A 10100-nucleotide genomic window follows, 5' to 3' on the forward strand; every position below is an offset into this window, starting at 1 on the left:
GGGGGTGGGGGTATTTGGGAAGAAAAACATAAAATTTACTTGGTCTCATTTAAAGTCACAGCGACTCCGGGTCGGTCTGGTATTTCACAACCAAGAGGGGTTGGTTAGCCTCGGCTTACCTCATCTTCTGGAGGGATGTTTTGGGGTGATTTTAAAGTTATTGAGACATTTCAAGTCTCTCCCTGCCTCTTTCTCGCTTGCCTTTCTTGCTTTGGGTAGGAAGTTTCTGCCGCAAGTTTTTCCCCTTTGCAGGCCGGTGCGCTCCGGCTTTGCAGACGGTACCACACCATCCACCAGCCAGGGCTCTCAGCTTCCCAAGCGATCCCTCGCCCCCGCGCTCCTTCGCTTCCTTCCAGCTGTCCGGGGGTACTGGGTTTCCTGCCTCCTCCTTCCCTAGCCTATTCGAGCTCCGGCGCTAGCTCGGTTCGGTCGCGGGGTGACTAACTTCTCCCAGCCACCCAGCAGCGCGTCAGGGTTGCCGAGAGCAGTCGCGGGCGCTTCCTGGCGGGTCACTGAGCTTGGAGCGCGACGGTGCCCCAGGGCAGGGCCGCCTGCGGCATGGGAACTCCGCGGCTTTGTGTGCAAAGGATGGGCTCCCCGCTTTCTCCAGCGCGCCTCTAGTCAGTGCCCACAATCTGTCACTTAATCCCAGCCACAGGAACGCCCTTGCTTTAGAAAGGCAAAGAGGGAAATAGTTAGCTACTGAAATGAATTCTCCTCAATTCCGCCCCCCCCAGAAGATTTGTAAATTTTGTATTCTCACCTTCTCTTTTTATTCCTGCTTAAAAGATAATTAAAATGATAAATGTCCATATGTTCAATCACAGAAAATAAACACTCATTGTCACAGGCCTTAAACTACTAGTCTTTTTGGAAATTCCTTTTAGGAGAAAAAAAGAATACTTTGTAGAGAAAGAGGATTGGTGCTTATTAGTAAGCGGGTGGCATTTACACACCATTGGTCTTTTCCTCTGTCCTCTTTGTTTCCTCTAATTATCAATTCTAAAAAGGTAGAAGGAAAGTCCTAGGGATTTCCGACATAATGACTAGACGATCTACTGTAGCAGCAGGAACACCTCCCCTACCAATGTTCTTCAGGCTAATCCATGACCACATCAGTAAAAACTGAATCTGGTATAATTAGCACCTTTCCATTTTTTAAAACTCTGATGATGACAAGGGTAGCTGAGATGCCTCAGTGGCCCCCAAGCTGATGATTGCTTCTTAGGGAGGGAACCATGAAAGTCCAGGACTGGCTGGAGGTCCTCAAAGTACCAATAAACCTCTGGAGGACTTCTGGAAATGTCCAATAATGATGGTCCCTCTGACTGGAACACCATCTGTCATCATCTGGGAGGCAAGTAAAATGTGTTCTGACATCTGATCCTCACTCATAAATTAAGTGACCTTCCAAGTCCCAGGAATATTCAATAGCTGCTGATGGATTCTGAAATTCATCAGAACCTGCAAGGAAGTTGCTCTTGTTGAAGGCCTGTGAATTTCCAACCCCCTCAGTCTCTCAGTGGTCAGTTGTCCAATACTACCAGGCTGATGAGTCAGAATATAAAGGAAGAGAATCTAGGTTCCAGCAATCTCCAATTTTCCACCAATTGCCTTCAGCACTAAGCTCACAATTTTTACTCCAGTGATCAGTACATTGTGCCTACAAATAGCAAACTTAATTTTCTTAACCAGTTTTAGTGAAATAATCCAGCATTTGTCATTAAACACCATTTATAAAGCAATCTCCATTCAGTAAATGCAACCATTTCATCATTGTTAATCTCAGTGGATCATTTTGATAGGTATTTCAAGATGACAGTGGTTCAAATGTATTAATTATAATTCTTTTCATCCACAAAATATTTCTTATTTAGAATTTAAGGAAATTCCAACTGAATTTTCTTCTTATTAAAGCTTGTCTCTTTTGAAGGTGCTGAGCTTCTCACACAAATTTTATGCCTTTATTTTTTTTAAATAACATTTATATTCAGATAGATTATCCAGTCATTTATGAGTACACTGAAGAACACTTAGAAACAAAATTCCAAATATCAATATCAAGTGCTGAATATTTATTAGAACCACATATCACAAGGAAAGAAACTAACAGAGCTTTTGAATAGAATGAATAAATTCCTACTCATACAGAACAATTCTTCTTGGAAGTAAGTTTTTTTCCCCCCTGTATAAGTGACTTTATAGTTTCCTGCATGCCTGATAAAATTTCTAACACTTTAGAAAGTTCATTTGGTCATATGTGAAAAAATTACTTTAGTGGGTTAGAATGAACAGCTATGTTCTAGAAAAATAATGTTAGTTCAAGGAAGTAATCTGCACCTGATGAAAGTAGTTGAAGTGTTTAATCATAGGAAGACAATATACTGGCCATCATGTTTAGGTGGGCTGATTTCTACTTCATTATCTTATTATCCTAAATAACAGCTTTATTAGTGCATATTTAAGGAGAAATCTTCACTGTATTTATAGATATGATCACAAATTCAACTGATACATAACTTTTACATTTCCTAAAAGGAAAAAAAAAAAAAAAGCTTTCTATTCCATCATGATGCTAAGTTGGAAATCATCATAGAGATCCTCTAAGGCAACTTTCATTTACCAGGAAGAAACTGAGACCTAGAGGTCAAAGTGACTAACCTGTAGCCAAATTTTAGGAAAATTAAATCCTCCAACTCTAGTTTGTTGCTTAATCTATCCCATCTCTTAAAAACCAAGGGATAGGGGGCTTTGTGAGGTTTTCCAGGGTCTTGTGAAGATGAATAAGCCAAAATGAATGTTTGTAAGGCACTCACAGTTTAGAGATGGAGCCAAATGAATCAACAAATTCTTGGAATCCAAACAGGAAAACACAAATATAGAGGGGATAAGATGCAACAACAACAACCACCACCACCCTACCTGCAGGTGCTCTGAGCTCTGTATTTCCAGTATCGCTCCATAGGATTTCTATGTTCTTGAATGTAGTATTTTCTCAAATTTCCATTTGCTAAAGTGTCATTTCCTCATCCCCACCTCAAACTATGGTTTTAATGGTAAGAGTGAGGAAATATCTGACAGTAAAATATTCCCTGCCAGCCAAACACCTGCACCTTACCTCCCATGCAGAAGAATCACAGTTCCCAACTCTGTTTTCCTTTCTTACATCAAGACTCCTACCCATGCCTTGCTGCATTGAGAGTCCTCTTGGTGTTCTCTCCCTGGTAGCAGGATGCATGGTTAGCATGAAGTGGAAAGACTCCACTATTGATCCTGGCCACTTATGCATGCTTTGAAGACTCTAGGTGAATCTTTTCCCATTGTGTCTCTTTGTTTTGCAAATTCTAGTTCTCAGAAGACTTTGCTTCAAAACCAAAGGTTACATTTTGGTGCAGGGGAAGGAGTATATTTACTATTTAGTCCCAAGTTTTTAGAGGGTGAAACTGCTCCTCTACAATTCTTCCCTCCTTTTCCCAAACCTTCCTTTACTCCACAGTGGCAGAACATTCATCTTAATGCACCAGTGCACACACACAATCTCATGCACATTAGCACACACAACACATATTAGCATGCATAGTCATGCCCAAGCACCCACCCTAACTTAGGGTCCCCTCTAGGCTGCATTGATGTGTGAATATGAAGTTTTGATCAAAGCTTAGACACCAGAAAAAGGGATTAGACCAATTGTTCCCCCTCCCTTGCAAAGAAAACTTTCTTGAGATCTGAAATGTCAAGGCCCCCCCCCAAAGAAGTTTCCAGCATGCCTGATAAAATTCAAAATCATTTTCTCTGCTATCTGAATAGGACAAATTATGACCATCTATCTATTGTGATGGATAATATATGCTTTGGAATCAGTTTTATTTAATATCATAAAAATAAATTCTTATAAAAGCTAGATCTTTATATTTCCTATACACAGAAACTTTATACTGTAAAAAATGTCTTCAAATGAATAATGTGCATATGTATTATTTAAAACATACAGGTGTTATCTGTAAAGTAAAACCGACAAGTCATTTTTTATGCTGACCAGCTGTGAAATGTTGTTTTAGCTTTTCTCACACAATTATGCACATATTACTTGCTTTTATGAGTTACCCAAATTCTTTTTTTCCTATATTTTCCAGAAATTATCTTGAAATCAAACCTTACTGGAAACACATGGAAAATCGGGAATTCCCACACAAGAGTAATTTGAAACATTTGAGGTTTCTTATTTTTCCTTCATGATGGCAAATTTCAAGCACAGATTTCAAAGAACTTAATGAGTAGTAGTTGTAGTTGTGATTGTAATTGTAGTAAAATTTGTTGTTCCTGAGTTCTACAATCACACCTTTTTTAGGCTAAGTTTATGTCTTAATATCACTTTGTTCAAGCTCCAGAAATATCACAGTCTTCGTTGAAATTACTCAATATCTCCATTTTAATGCACTTGCTTTATTCTGATATGGAGCTAATGTGTGTAACAAAGCTGAATATAAGGAAATGGAGATACCAGCTGCCTGATCATTGTGTTTTCCCCCTCCCCACGATGTGGAGGGTTATGCAAGGTGCTTAGATGGCAGGTAGAGCCTCATTTACTCATAACTGTCAATGGATATCACATACCCCTCTAACACACCTTTCCTAGTAGGGTACTGGAGGTGGAAAAGCAGTTATCTAGGTTACAATTCAGGCAAAGACATTGCAGTTTTGATTCACATTCTTTTACCTAAGAGATGCCATTTCTTCCACATCCTGGCTTTCCAACTGCTTATCATTTTGGTAACAGAAAGTGATGCCCTGATTTACTGACTGAAGGAAAGTTTGATCTGAGTCCTAGGAAGGGACTCCCTTATAGGGGTCCACTACCAATCCCGCCCCCATCCACCACCCAGTTGGCAGGATCTGTACCTGCTGGTAACATTCCTTTCACTCCATCTGAAGCCCCACAGAGACCCAAGTCTGTCAATGCTGACCTTTGAAAATGGGAGCAGATGAGCTTGAGGCATCAAATGAGAAGAGGAAACAGGCTTTATTGATTTACAGTTCAGGAAACTCATCTTTGCTCATGGATTCCTGTGTAGCTCTTCCCAGAGCCAGCTTTTGCTCCTTTCCTTCCCATCTCAGAACCCAACATCAGTTCATCAAAATCCTTTTCTGTCTATGTTGGTGCCAAATGGGGTCATCACATTCTTTCTAGATGGAGGTGAGTAGGAAAGGATACGACTGTGGTGCTGTGTTGTGTGAGACTGTGGCCCATGTTCAAAACTATCCTCTAAGGACAGTCCCTACCAGATTTGACCACGAAAGTCACCGGACCTTTAATGGCCCATGTCAGTATGGGTCCAAACATTTCAGTGACTGTTGAACCTAAAAGAATTCTTCTGACTTGTGACTTTATGGAATTAAGTGCCAATAGTGACTTGTGAATTACTAAAGACATATTTACAATTAACTATACAATTTCTAACCTGTTTTTTTTTCTGCAGTTCAGACTCACACTTGTCTGACAGCAAGCATTAGTTAAATAGGTAATTATTTTATCCATTAGTTTACTCAATGACTTTCTTTTAGAAAATTAAATAAGGAAAATGTTGTATGTTGAACCTAAGTGTGATGGAGGTATTGACAGAAGAAAACTTCCAGTATGATATAAAGAAAGCCTCTCATTCGTACTCCACTACTAAATCTGTAAAATATTCAGGGAATCCATAAATAACCTAAAAAATATGATTAAAGGACAAGCTAACTCATTAGAGTCTCTGCTAAAAGCTTCCAGCCCAGTCAGTTCACCCTCTGGAAAATGCAAATTATGTCTGGAGACTATGATTTTTTCCCCTAAATCTAGTTTTAGCTTTAGATTGTTGATAGAATTGTCCTAGCGGACAACAAACTTTTTTTGCATAAAAATAACTCAATATCTCAGAATCTGTTTTGGCCTCCCCATCCTTCTTTCCATATTCTTTCCATTTCTCCCTGGATCCCCTCTCCCTCTCTGTGTCTGTCTTCTTCACCAGAATGCGTGCTCTATCAAAACAGGAACTCTGAAGGTCTTCTTTCCACTCTATCTCCAGTTTTCAGCTTAGTATCTGGTAAATGAGAGGCATGAATTGACATGTTAAGTAAGCAAAACACAGATAAACTATTTTTTAAAAATTATGTATGTGGGTGTTTACTGATATTTACTTATCACCTTTCTTTATCATTGTTCTTCTAATATAAAAATATATTTGTTCAGGGAAATTCAGTACGTGTGTTTGAACAAAGCTATTTTTTTCCCCATAGATCTGGACACTGGACATCAAACTTGGCAACTAAGAGTGCTCCTTACACCTGGCCAGAACAGCTGGTTCTGCAAAGAACTCTGCCCATTGCAGTCTTACTTGGAACATTTGCTCAAACCATTAGCTAAATGCACTCCCCCCCACCCCCGCCCCGTGATCAGGGAATCTAAGGACTACAATTTAAAAGGAAAGCTGAATGCTGTAACAAACACTCTTAAATTCTCAATGGCGTCACACAGAGTGCATTCTTTGCTCATGTCATAGTCCATTATGGGTTGATGGCTGGTACAGTGCTGCTCTGTGCAGTTATTTGGGAACCAACCTTATTCTATCCTGCAATCCTGTCCCATTCTTAACCTGTTGCCGCTAATACTGACATAAGAAAGAGAAAGGAAGTTAAGGCACATCCTCCCTTATTTGCTTTTTTCTTGGAAGCAGCATACTTGGAAGCAGCATACGAAATATAGTCCATATGGCAGAAAAAGCCATATGGCCCCACCCAGATATAAGACTGTGGCAGGAAGCTGGGGAATATAGAGCAGCTGGGAATCAAGAAGAAAGATCAAAAAGCATCTACTTTAGTCTCTGCTGATTTCACTTTTATCCTAGAGATGTCACCAAAGAGAAAGAGACTCAGAAAGAAGCCAACCAAAAGTGAGAGCGGGTGAAGACAGATAAAAAGTAGGATAAAATAATGAGCAGTAAATCATTAGAATCGTTAAATCCAGCCATGTCAACAAAATATTTCCTTTTGTTTATGCCAGTATAATTAGGGGTGCTGCCACCTAAAACAAAAAGAATCTGGATTAACACCCCATTTTTGCTTGCCATGTTATGTTTACCCTTAGTCTAGTGCCTTGCATATGGTAGACAATTTAAATATGTTTGATTCAAAGAATTCACCAAAGAATACTCAATAAAATATATTGAGCTAAGATAGTCTATGTTTATTGGTCTGATGTTAGCAAATTTATCTGACATTATTCCTAAAAATTACAATGCCAAGTAATTAACTTACTCTATTATTGAAGTTTCTGTTCTCTTCTGTCACTCACCTATGCAGATCCATGTTGGTCTGTATCAGAATTGTCAACATCTCTTATTTAGGCTGATGTACTAATTGCAGAATTGTCACATTTATGATTAATCAAAACTGATATTTAATTGTATTTCCATTATTCTGTCTGATTTATCTTATTAAATATTGCAATGCCTGTGAAATCCTGGAACTTAAGCAAATCCTCCTCCAACGAGAACTCTTAAGAGATACTTGGCTCACCTGCTTCATCTGTGCCTGACCCTACAGTATGGAAGAGTAGTGATCACTGTGGCTCTTAGTAGTTAGAGCAAGCTATTAGACTGAACATGATAACAAAATTATTCTATCAAACTATGAGAACATTTACTGTGGACTGAGCATGATAACAAAATTATTCTATCAAACTATGAGAACATTTACTGTGGACTAACTTTCTGTGCACTTTAGCACATCCTCAAAAACAGCAATGCCAAAATCCCAGCCTATTAGACACTTTGTCTACTTATTTACTCATGTGCAAAAGAGTGACAACAGTTGTACAGACTTCACTGATTCTTATGAAGATGGGTGTGTGTGTGTGTGTGTGTGGATCTGTGTGAAATATTGTGTACAAAGAAAATGAACAATAAATTCATTAATATTCTTAAATACTCATTACAGTAGTTGAGGATTTTGTTTTAATTCTTTCATGTCTGTTTAAATTTTGCTTCAAGGAGTTTATCTCTGACTTTGTTGTGATAGAAGATTTTGAAGGAGAATCATTAAGGCTGTGAAGAATAAATACATTTGAGACATTTCAGGTCCCAAGTTTAGAGAAAAGCCTGATGTTAAGAAGTGGAAAGTTCAAAACAGTTTAGAAGACTGTCTATTCTAATAGACATTACCTCTGTTCTCTGGGTGAACTATTAAAAAAAACCCAAAACATCTTTCTTATTCATGTCTTCCTGTGTCTATGGTCCCTGAGAGTATTAAAGCCATTTGTGTGCTTATCTTTGTGTTCCTCTTGCACTTGCTAGATTGTCATTCCACAGAGAATAAGGACTATGTCCCTCATTGCACATGCCTCCAGCACTAGAACTAGCCTGTACAGACCTTTGACAAGCACCTGCTTCCTTGGCTTCAAGTTGGTCAGTATTATACAATCTGCTTTAAGATAGAAAATAAAATAGATCCATTTAAAAAGGGAATTTAGTAATGACTCACCATACCAGAGGCATAAGAAAAGGAAGGAAACAGCACCTCAACTGGTCCATCCAATGCAAAATTTACACATTAGTAAACATTTGGGAAAAGTTGAAAAATGGTGAAATGCATCGCTAGGCATAGAAAACAAACCAAAAAACAAACAAAACCCATGTCTGAGTGTTTCCATTAGAATAAGCTTAATGAGAGAGTCAACAGTATGCTTTTATCAAGCTCAGGTGGTGAAGGCATGGTGGAAGCAGTTGAACTAAGCACATGTGGTATAATGTTGGCTGGAAGCTTCCAGAAGCATTTGATATTTTTACCACATGTAAAGTTAATAAATGAATTCTTTGATGCATTGCCTCACATGTATTTTCCCAAGTAAAAGAAATTCATAGAACAGAAATAGCATGTTCAACAAAGAAAATACTGGCCTATGCTAGATGAAAATACAGTCCCAAATATTCTCCATGAGATGGGTGAGAAAACATGAGGCTTTAAGGAAGCCAAGGATAAATTGACTCATCTACTTTTGTGGCAGGGTAGCATATTTTGGGATTAAGACTCACTTGTTTTCTTGTTCTGTCATTTCCCAACAGTAAGGCACTTAAAGAAGAACTCCCTGGATGTTTATTGACATTCCATTAAAAAGATCAGATCCCATAGCCAACTCTTCTATTTTTTCCTACAAAAATGTCCACAAGTACTTTGTGCTAAGGTGTTTTATTAAAATATGTGGGCTCTCAATGTTTCCTTAACATAGCTTTAAAGTAGGAGAACATATTTTCTCTTTCTTTATGTTTGTCTTGACCAAGGAAAAATAAACTTCCATGCATCAGAAAGTAGTGAATCGCAAATACTTGGAAAGCTTTTTAAAAATGATTGGGCATCCCCCAAACTTTGGCCATATGAGTTATATCTACTGATATTTACCATAATACAAATAAGAGCTGGAAAATATATATTTATCTTATTTTGTAATGAAAATAAACCCATTACATGCTAATATGGATAACATTTTTATAAACATAATTATGTTTGTCAAAATAAGGAACTAGTGAAATGAGGGGTATAGTTTTAGATTCTTGTGAATTCCTTTCTTTCTTTTTTGATTTTCTTTCTTTTTTTTCTTTTCAAAAAATGTACCAGGGATTACACCCAGAAGAGTTCAAATACTGAGCCATATTTCCAGCCTTTTTTTTTTTTTTCCAAGACAGGGTCTCGCTAAGTTGCTTAGGCTCTCTCTAAGTTGAGGCTGGCTTTGAACTTGTGATCCTCTTGCCTCAGTCTTCCAAGCTACTGGAACTACAGGTATGCACCACCATGTCAGGCTTATTTTTTTTTTTTTTAATTTTTTATTGTGGGTTGTTCAAAACGTTACAAATTTCTTGACATATCATATTTGACACTTTGATTCAAGTGGGTTATGAACTCCCACCTTCACCCCATACACAGATTGCAGAATCACATCAGTTACACATCCATTGATTTACAAATTGCCATCCTAGTGTCTGTTGTGCTCCGCTGCCTTTCCCATCCTCCACCCTCCCCCCTCCCCACCTCTCCCCTCCCCTCCCCTCCTCTCTCTCTACCTCCTCCACTGT

At 38.5% G+C, this 10100-nt stretch overlaps 1 protein-coding gene and 1 long non-coding RNA gene across 7 annotated transcripts in view; both read right to left on the minus strand.

Annotated features, from left to right (window-relative positions):
• Positions 1-532, minus strand: part of Adamts5 (ADAM metallopeptidase with thrombospondin type 1 motif 5) — a 56091-nt gene extending 55559 nt beyond the window's left edge. For 4 of the 6 annotated variants that reach the window (XR_007347719.1, XR_007347718.1, XR_007347717.1 and 1 more), the window contains exon 1: positions 120-531. The gene's annotated coding sequence lies outside the window, so the exon portion shown is untranslated. Of the gene's footprint in view, positions 1-119 lie in introns of all 6 variants that reach the window. The other 2 variants (XR_007347721.1, XR_007347720.1) reach the window with 1 other exon arrangement.
• Positions 533-5001: 4469 nt separating this feature from the next.
• Positions 5002-10100, minus strand: part of LOC125616869 — a 20055-nt gene continuing 14956 nt past the window's right edge. The window contains exon 2 of the long non-coding RNA XR_007347654.1: positions 5002-6077. This is a non-coding gene — a long non-coding RNA (uncharacterized LOC125616869). The remainder of the gene's footprint in view (positions 6078-10100) is intronic.

The sequence above is a fragment of the Marmota marmota genome, unplaced genomic scaffold (assembly GCF_001458135.2).
Source record: "Marmota marmota marmota unplaced genomic scaffold, marMar, whole genome shotgun sequence".
NCBI lineage: Eukaryota > Metazoa > Chordata > Mammalia > Rodentia > Sciuridae > Marmota > Marmota marmota.